Genomic DNA, 10250 nt, shown 5'->3' on the forward strand with positions numbered 1-10250 from the left:
TATTTATTAGGAAACCTGATACGGTATACACCCTTATCGAGATAAGGTTGTGTCTACTACCTAGATCAGGCGTATCTTACGGTACACCATCGTATCTTTTGATATGCCCCGATACAAGGCAAATCATGTGATGTGCAATCAATGCAGCTTAATTTGCATTTTTTTTTAAAAACCTATAAAGCCCCTTATGGCTAGTTCATACATTCCTAAAGAGCTTGAGAGTGATTTGAGGGCCAGTTATTGCAAGAAGATGATGATGATGATGATAATCATGATTAACATTATCTGGTTATTTTTTGTTTGATTTTTTTTTTTAAAACTTGGTTATGTGAAATTTTTTAAGTAGTACAAAACACTTTGTGGTTTTATTTTTGTTTATATAATTACATCCTATTATGCATCTTGTGAGCTTAGTTTTGTTGTTTCATATGTGTATTGTTTCATAATTTGCATTTTCTTGTGAGATATGCATGTCATTCATAGCATATTATCTTGTTCATTGGATGCTCGATGTCTGATGCAGCTCATAATGGTTTGGTATATGATATTATGGTTTTATCTTATGCAATCATCATTGTTTCTTGTGTAATGAATTTTTCAGAATTTTCCTAATTTTCTTACTTTTTGTATTTTTTGCATTTTTTAAATAGGATTTTTATCATACAATACAATATGTATCTTATTTTGACCTGGCGAAAGTGAGTTATGTTAGGTTTTTTACGACCTTGATACAAGCTACTTGGTTCCAAATGTATGCACTATTACTAGCTACATCAAACCTGGAGAAAGCCAAATTGTATTCCACTCACATGCATACAAGTCCATGGGCATCTTTTGAAATAGGTGATAAATAAATATTCCACTCACATTCGTAAAATACATATGAATTTTAAAATGGATGATAAATAGCTGAATATTAGACGTGTTGGACCTAGGTGCAACAGATCTATACCCAAGTAACCCAACACAAACTGCATATCCACCTGTGTGCCTTATTTTAGAGATATGCAAATGCAGTACGAACCTGTCACCCACACCTGACCTGCAATGAGAAGGGCCCCCCTGAAAACTTAAAAATAATAGTGCATTTGCATTCATGGATTTTGGTGGGATTGGCATATTCCACTAAATTTCTTTTGGAGTTGAAAAATTGCCAAAAGATTTGGTAAGACTGCATCCCAATTCCACAAAATTCCTGGATCCAACCACAACATAAAAGTAGAAGTTGAAAAGAATTCAGTGCAAGGATGACTGGTTTGAATAGTTTGGCAAGAAACAGACACAAGAGATCAGTTCAATTTTCCCAGACAGAACATATATAATAAAAGCATCAATGCAGATAACAACAGCTTTATCTCATCGGCAAGAAGCTTCATGGTTATAATGATAATGAGTTGAATTAGCATAACTAGGTTCTGGCCACTGCTCTTGTAGACGTATGCAAAGTGGGGCTGCACAAAAAGAGCGCTACAGGTTTTTCACGGGTTTGCAGGTGTCTCCTTATCAATGTTATAATTTCAGGGTGTTAGAGAACGAAGAGGAAGAGAAAATCAAGAAAAAAGATGATGATCTTATTGGAATTCTTTCTTAACGTCTACAAGTTACAAGATACAACTTATATACATAGGTCTTGGCCAGACTCGTCGACTATCATCCCTTGAATGTAGGCAACGTTATCATATCTATTGAACCCGTGACCATAGAAGTGATAACTCGTTATCTATTGATAACAAGGTGCACAAAAGTAAGAAAAATATTAACTATCGTTATCAATAGATAATGAGTTATCCTTAACTATCGTTATCAATAGATAACGAGTTACACATAAGTAGGAAAAAATCTTAATTAATACCCACGATTGTAGGTAATTTTAACCTATCATTATCAAATATAATGATTTACCAACTAATGTCCACATATGCGGGTGATAACTCGTTATTGAGTTATCTAAATCAACTAATACGCCCCCTCAAGTTGGAGCATGTGGATCAAGCATACCCAATTTGGTCTTCAAAAGTGATAGTTGCGCACTGCCCAAGGCTTTTATGAAAACGTTGGTGCACTATGAATGGATAGAAATAAATTGAGTACAGATTAACCCATTTTGAATTTTCTCCCGAATAAGGTGACAATCAATTTCGATGTGTTTGGTGCATTCATGGTAGACAGGGTTAGCAACAATATGCAAGACTACTTGATTGTCACAAAATAGAGTCATGGGTTGAGGATGAGAGATCCCAAAGTCAGTCAATAAAGATTTGACCCAAATAAGCTCACAAGTTGCTAATTTTATAGAACGATACTCGACCTCTACAAATGTTTGAGATACAATGGACTGTTTCTTTAATTTCCATAAAATCGGACTCAGACCGATCATAATGCAATATCCAAAAGTAAACCTGCGAGTTATTGGACAAAAAGCCCAATCTGAATCAGAATAGCCGAAAACAATTAACTTATTAGATGAATTCATTAAAATCCCTTGGCCTGGGGTGCTTTTGAGATAGCGCAATATGCGGAGGGACACATTTATGTGAGGAGTGTGTGGTTGACTGGAGAATTGGCTTAGAATGTGGATGACATATGAGATGTCAGGTCGTCTGATGATGAGATATATTAATAGACCAATCAACCGTCGATAAATACTCGGGTCTTTCAAAAGTGAATCTTCTTCATTATTGAACTTGTAATGTTGCTCCATTGGAAAGGAGAATGGCTTCAAACCCAGATATCTCATGCATTCCAATATATCCAATGTATACTTGCGTTGAGAAAGAAAAATCTCTTGTTTGGATCGAGCCATTTCAATGCCCAGGAAATATTTGAGAGCGTTAATATCTTGAAGGCAAAATTGCCGGTGAAAATTATGTTTGAGGCCACAGATCTGATTAAGATTATCACCTACGAAGATTATGTCATCTACATACACCAAGATGAATAGGTGGTAAGTGATCCCAGTTTTGGAGAATAAAGAGTAGTAAGCCTTGGATTGAACGAAACCAATTTCCTTTAAATAAGAGGAGAACTTCACAAACCAGTTTAGCGAGGATTGTTAGAGACCAAAAAAGGACTTATATAGGTGGCAAACTGGGTGTGCCCCCTGACGAGAGAATTTGGGAGGGATCCACATGTATATCTCTTCATCAAGATCACCATGAAGAAATGCGTTGTTGACATCAATTTGAAAAGGATGCCAATTACGGATAGAAGCAATGGCAAGAAGGCAACAAACGGTGACCATCTTGGCCACTGGAGCAAACGTTTCATTGTAATTAAGACCTTCAATTTGAGTATACCATTTGGCAACCAAGTGGGCTTTATAACATTCAATGGAACCATCAGACTGAAATTTAACTTTATAGACCCATTTGTAATCGACAAAATGCTTACTTTTTGGTAATGTCGTCATCATCCAAGTATGGTTCACCTCAAGTGCTCGAATTTAAGCAGCCATGGCATCACGTCAATGTTGGTGTTTCATGTCTTGAGAAAAAAAATTTGACTCAAAATTTTGAATGATGGTTGCTAAGAAAGTTCGATGAGAATGAGAGAAGTGTTGATATGCAAGGTAATAGTTGAGAGGATGGTGAATACTTGGAGCCACGTCACATGAAACATCTGATTGGAGTATGGGGGTGGCAAAGTAACACTTAAAATCTTTGAGGTAAGAAGATGGTTGGCAAGAGCGATCAAATCGGCGAAGTGAAGGCATGTCTTGGGTGTTGTGGGTGTCGACAATAATGGATGGGTCGTCTAAAATAGAGGATGATGTGAGAGCATTGGGGGCATTTGGGATGGTGGACAAAGGCTCAATGACTTGAGGTTGTGGGGATAATTCTTGGGATTCAAAATTGGGTATGGGTATAACATTATTGGCATCAATAGGAGGAGCATTATGATCTTGAAATAAAAAAACATGTTCATAAAATTTGACATCTCGACTGACAAAAATCTTTTGATATTCAATATCATAAACTTTATAACCAACTTGACCATATAGATATCCTACAAAGATGCATTGTTTGACATGCGTGTCAAATTTGTGGGTATGATTGATGTTAAAAGCATAACATAAGCATCCAAATGTACGTAAATGAGCATAATTGAGTGCTTGGTTGTATAACATCTCATAGGGAGTTTTACCCATCAAGGGTTTTGAGGGGAGACAATTAATAAGTTATATAACATTAATAACACATTCTAACCAAAATTTAATTGGTAAATTTGATTGGAATCGAAGGACTCAAGCCACATTCAATAAATCTCTATGTTTGTGTTCAACAATATCATTTTGTTGCAATGTTGCTACGCAACTATGCTGATGGTTGATTCCATTTTCTCTAAGAAAAATTTGCATGTCATTTGAAAAGAATTTGGTTTCATTGTCGGATCTAATGCTTAAAACGTTGGTTTGAAATTAATTTCAAATTAACGCGATAAAATCTTTGATAACATTGAATGTCTCGAACTTATATCTCATGAGATATACCCACGTGCATATGTTGTAGTCATCTACTATGGTAAAAAAAAATGGGCTCCTGACATAGAAGAAGTTTGATATGCACCCCATATGTCGCAATGCAGTAATTTAAATGGTTTGGAAGAGGATATTATCTCATCACTACAAGAAAAATGTTAATTAGTGACAGAAATTTATGATGAAAATAATCCATCACAAATTTGCAATGAATTAGCTAGAGAAAACTAGTCATTCCTAAAATTAGAATTAGTTACAGAATTAGCGATGAAAAAATTCTATCTCAAAATCCATCGCTAATTAGCGACAGAAAAATTCCATCTCAAACTCCATCGTAACTTAGCGATGGATGAGCGACAAAATTTTTCTGTTGCAACTTCGTCGCTAATGGGCGACTGATTTTGAGATGAATTTTTTTGTCGCTAATCTATCGTTAATTTCTCTCATAAAACCTTAATGCAAGCCCCTTTCTTTTCCTTTCTGTTTCATCCCTCGCACGCAATTGTTGTCTGCCGCCTGAGTGCTTTCCTTCACATCCTCCTTCTTCCCTCACTCCATCTCTCTCGTCGCTGTGTGCCACCATCGACCATCGCCGTGTGTCGACCTCCTCTTCTTCCTCCCCCTACCCGAGTCCTCTCCTCACCTCCTTCATTTCCCATTTGCAGACCGCTGGAGCGGCGCCATCGTCGACCTCCTCTTCTTCCTCCCCCTCCCCGAGTCCTCTCCTTGCCTCCTTCCTTCCCCATTCGTAGGTCGCCGGAGTGGCGCCATCGCCAACCTCCACTTCTTCCTCCCCCTCCTGAGTCCTCTCCTCATATATAAAGATGCATAAACTAATTAGCATGTGTTTTAATCAACTAAGGAGGAATTTGCAAATGTTCACTTACCTGGAACGCTTAAATTCCAATTGCAACCCTTGATCTGAAAACAACGAATACCTCAGATCATCAAAATTACCAGAATACCTTTAAACTTAATTGTCAAACTCTGACTCCATTCTTTCAGAGTTTGTTCACGCATCCCCTACTAATAGATTCTACCCAAGCAGTAGAATCCATGGGTTCAGGAATCACATGGATCTGACTTCGGGGCACTTAGTTATGCCTTGTATATTTTGTAGGCATATCAAGGGCAAAATGGTCTTTTTGCACTTTCAATGACCTCTATGTCATCTTTACTTCATGTTACTTTAAGATCCACACACATAATAAAATTTGACCACTCAGGTTCTCAACTCAACTATGATTTGGATCATGGATTCGGTATTCTTGATCCAACCCTGCTTGAAAAGGGTTTGTCTGGATCTAAACCAGGTCGTCTAATCGAATCCATTTGAGTTTTGGGTCCAAACTAAGATCCAAACCCGAATCCAATTTGTAATAGAAAAATCGAGTCTTCGCTACTTCATTTTTTCCCACCGCACTCGATAAATCAATCGCACACGCATCCGATTTGTCTCGGTCTAGACTTAGTCGGTCTGACCCATATTGGGTCCACCCTTGGTTTGGACCGAAATGGTCCACCATTACAAACCCGACTCGGTCTGCTAACTACTTCACACCCGACTCGGTCCGTATAGTCCGTTATGGTCTGTCACAACGCACATATCCATACATCATTTTTTTTTCTTTTCGTTTGGTTTGGTCTGGACATGCCCAGACTGAGCCTACTTGGTCTGGTCGACCAGCTCAGGTTGGTTCACGTCTAGCCTAATGACCGACTCGGCCTGCAGAAACTGCAGACCGAGCTTGTCATCACAACGAGCAATAGTCAACTTCTACTGTCGTCGGACTTGTTGCAGTTTCCTGCAAGCAGGGCAGCGCCGCCGGCGCTCGCTGATCGTCAGTGGCTGCCGACCCAACAGCGGTAGCAGGGGAAAATCCCTTTTCTTCTTCTTCTTCTTTTTTTTTCCTGCAATGACGAGGGCAGTGGTCGGACCTCCTCATTTTCAGTCACTTACGGCGACAATAGCAGAGGGAAACCCCTCAATCATTCTCCTTCTTCTATTGAAATGTAGGGACAGGGTTCTCCCTGTCCCTGTTTTGCTGCAACTCGCCGGCAACTGTAAGGTTGCCAGCGACCCCCGTGTTTAGACAACCAACGAAAGGCAACAACAGAGGAGAAACCCCTCTGTCGTTCTCCTTCTATCGCAAAGCAGGGACAGGGTTCTCCCAGTCCCTATTTTGTTGCAACTCACTGGCAATTGTGAAGTTGCCGGCGACCCCCATGTTTAGACAACCAGCGAGAGGGAGATGCTTACCTGACGGCGACCGACGATGGCTGCAACACTCCTTCTGATTCTCCCTTCACGCTCCCTCTCTGCTCCTCTGGTGATCGAACAGGGAAATGAGAGGAGGCCCCCCATGGCTTTTATAGCCATGGGGGGTTTGGTCGGTTACCCCCTCCCTCCTTCTGCATTAACTGGGAGAGTAAGGGGCGTCGTCCCCCTCTCCTTCCGTAACCCCCCCACGATGGGGGGAGCGTTACATTATCAGGGTATGTTTGATGGCTTGTCTAGGGTTGGATGAAATAAACAAAAGAGACGGAACTCAACATTGGTTATGTTCGTTCCATAACAACTGTTCCAAGTCCAACGTTTTTTTTGGACTGTACTCAGATGCTACGTTCCAAATGTTGGTTGTTTGATGATGATTTTACTCAGATGCTAGATTACAAATTGCAATAAAAATTGCTACTCAGTTGATAGAAATTGCAAAAAGTTATGGGCTCAGAGCAAGTTCATGATCTAGCAATGTTTTCACAGGAATGGGCACAAGTTTAGACTCAAAAGAGTACACTTTCGCCTTCAATTGAAGGATACTTATGATACAGAAAGCATATATAAAAAAACTAATACAAAAATAAGTTCATAGAAACCACAAATCCCTGTATAAGTTCATAAAAATCACAAAAATAATACATTAATCAATGCAAGTCATCTAAAACTAACACAGAATATTTGGCATATGCCTCTATCAGAAATCATGTTATCAAACAACCAAGAAGACAAACTGCCACTTCTGTGGTTGCTGATATACTCTGATTCTGAATGCCTCATAAAAATCATGACCTAAAAATGATTAACAAACAATTTAGATTGGATAATTCCAAAAGCCCACCTGAAAATGAAGCCACAGACAATTGGCATGACCAGACTTGAAATGATAAAGCATGAATAATATCCACAAAATTCCTGCCACAAGAACCAGTCGTATGAAATTCTTCTTCCAAACAGGCTACAATGGAGATTCTTGAAAGCTCTAATCAAGAAGAAAATACAAAAAGAAAGAAGAAGAATGAAGAAGAAGATCATCATCAAAGAAATTAGAAAAAAAAACCCTAATTAAGCAAAAATCAAAAGATGAAAAAGAACGAACAAAAGAAGAAGAAGAAGAGGAAGGGGGCCAAGCGGCCTCGCCTCCGCCGGCCGCTGCGGAGAGAGAGCTCATCCCTTGAACTGGCTGGCGCCCCTTCGCTGAGAGAGAGAGCTCTGCCCCTCCGGCTGCTGCATAGGAGAGAGCGACAGTTTTGAGAGAGAGGGTCAGGCGCGCGAGAGAGGGTCGGCTGCCCCCGCTGCCGAAGGGATGCCCCCTCTTGGCGCCGGAGGCGGTGGTGCCGCCACCCACTGCTCCAGCGGAGCCCTTGCACACACACACACACACAGAGAGAGAGAGAGAGAGAGAGAGAGAGAGATTTATGGACGCGGCGGACGCGCGGAACCCCGTCCGCCGCATCCAACGTTTGTCAAATTTGGCTGTTCTCAGCGGGATTTACGTCTGAATCCCGCTGGGAAATCAAACATGCAGTCGCATTCTTCAAGCAGTCTCCATAGAGATCCCAACATCCAGAAGAAAACTTTAAGGCTCTATTTGAGTTTCCGGAGTCTGTGGGTGGCCGGAAAATGGAGATGAAATGAGATTTGGCAACACCAAATCCTTTCCATGTCCTAAATCAAGCTACAACCTCAGCGAGGTTGCACCATTGTAGTTAACTCCAACATTGGACGCCGCTCTGAACACCCTTGCAATTTACCCCTTGCCGTTTGGGAGCCGGTTGTTGGCAAGAACATGCCACTCCAGAATGCTGCGAAATATCAGTTCCCTAACAGTTACAAGATTTGTCAAATCTCAAAGCTTACAAGATTTGCTACATCCCAGAACTCCCAAATCATAGATTTGGCATTTTTATTGCCAACTGCCGGCTCTCAAACAGAGCCTATATGTTTTTTATGTCAATGTTAATGGATTTTCTTCCGAATGCACCACTCTTTTCCATGAACTCAAAAGGTAATTGATGATAAGGAGAAGTAATGCAATTCTTAATGGGTAAATATGTACTATTACCGAAGGTACTGAATATTGAGCTAAAAATCATAGGTGCAGATGTGTTCAACATACTTTATTTGCTGTTTCAGATGTGGGCTACGAAAGGCAGGGTGATCGTGAGGCCCAACCCAGGGTTTTTTTGAGGGTTCCTGGTAAATTAAAAAATAAGAAACGTACTTTATTTGCTGCAAATCAGACCTTGGGTCGTGCTTTTCCAGCCTAAAAACACAAATTTTTAAATCTTAGAGTTAGACCATCGATTTTTGAAGCCCTAAAAAATCTGTTTAGGATCTGATTTTGTTTTTGTGCAAAAAAAAAAAAACTCTTTTCCTAATAAAAAACCATATAAATAACTATTTGAGTGTCTGATTTACAAATTAACAATCAACAAAATATAAAAAAGAAGTGATTTTTACTCAATAGTTCTGTACCCATTATAATTATTCCATCTTCAATTTTGAAGCACATTAATTATTGCATATCAGTTCCACTCATCCCCTATGTCATCCCTCTCTCCGTACTCTTCTTTGGGATTTCATGTTTTGATCAAATCGGAATCCATAAAGATGTGATCTACATCATTCATTTGGTGAAGATTGACATTTAAATCGCTGAAATCCATTGTAAACTTAAATGCTGGAGAGTTCGCTACTAACTGACCTCAGCAAAACTAGATTCACTATTTTAAATTTAAGTGAAACTCATTTTCGCCTAAAATTAGAGTTTCTTTGGTTTCTAACAGCGAAATCCGCTGTTATTTTTCAGCAGAAGGGTGTTATCGTCACCAATATTCTGTTTCCATACCTTCATTGCTTCATTTTTTCTGCAATTAGGCTTTTAATTGCTAAAATACTTGGAATCAAAAGCTGTTTTTTTTTTTGAGTTCTAGCAAAAGGGTAAAATCATCTTAAATACGTTAAATTCAGAGAAATTCGATCGGGTGGGTATGAAGAAAATATTGCGATATCTGGCTGCTATTCTATAAAGTAGCATTATTACAGTTATTTTCTGTAAGATTTAAGAGGGGTCTGAAGATGATGGGTGAGCGAACCCAACTGCAATCATTATACCTCTCTAGGTAACATGCAAAACAAATATTGCCACTGGGTCACGTACTGGACCTAGGGGTGGCAAAACCTGACACGACCCGCCAACCCGCCTCTTAGGCGGGTTCGGGTTTGGAAAAAATGAACCCGTTCAATAAACGGGTCGACCCGCCTAACCCGTTTATTAAACGGGTCGGGTTCGTGTTAGGGGTATGCCAACCCGGCTGACCCGTTTAATAAACGGGTTGGTCAACCCGCCAACCTGAGAACCTGTTTACCCGACCCAACCCATTTATTAAATGGGTTGGCGGGTCGTGTCGGGTTACCCGTTTATTAAACGAGCCGGGTTCGTGTTTGCCACAGCCGACCCATTTAATAAACAGGTCGGGTTCGGGTTGAGGT

The sequence above is a fragment of the Nuphar pumila genome, chromosome 12, assembly GCF_984573655.1.
Source record: "Nuphar pumila chromosome 12, dmNupPumi1.hap1.1, whole genome shotgun sequence".
NCBI classification, from domain to species: domain Eukaryota; kingdom Viridiplantae; phylum Streptophyta; class Magnoliopsida; order Nymphaeales; family Nymphaeaceae; genus Nuphar; species Nuphar pumila.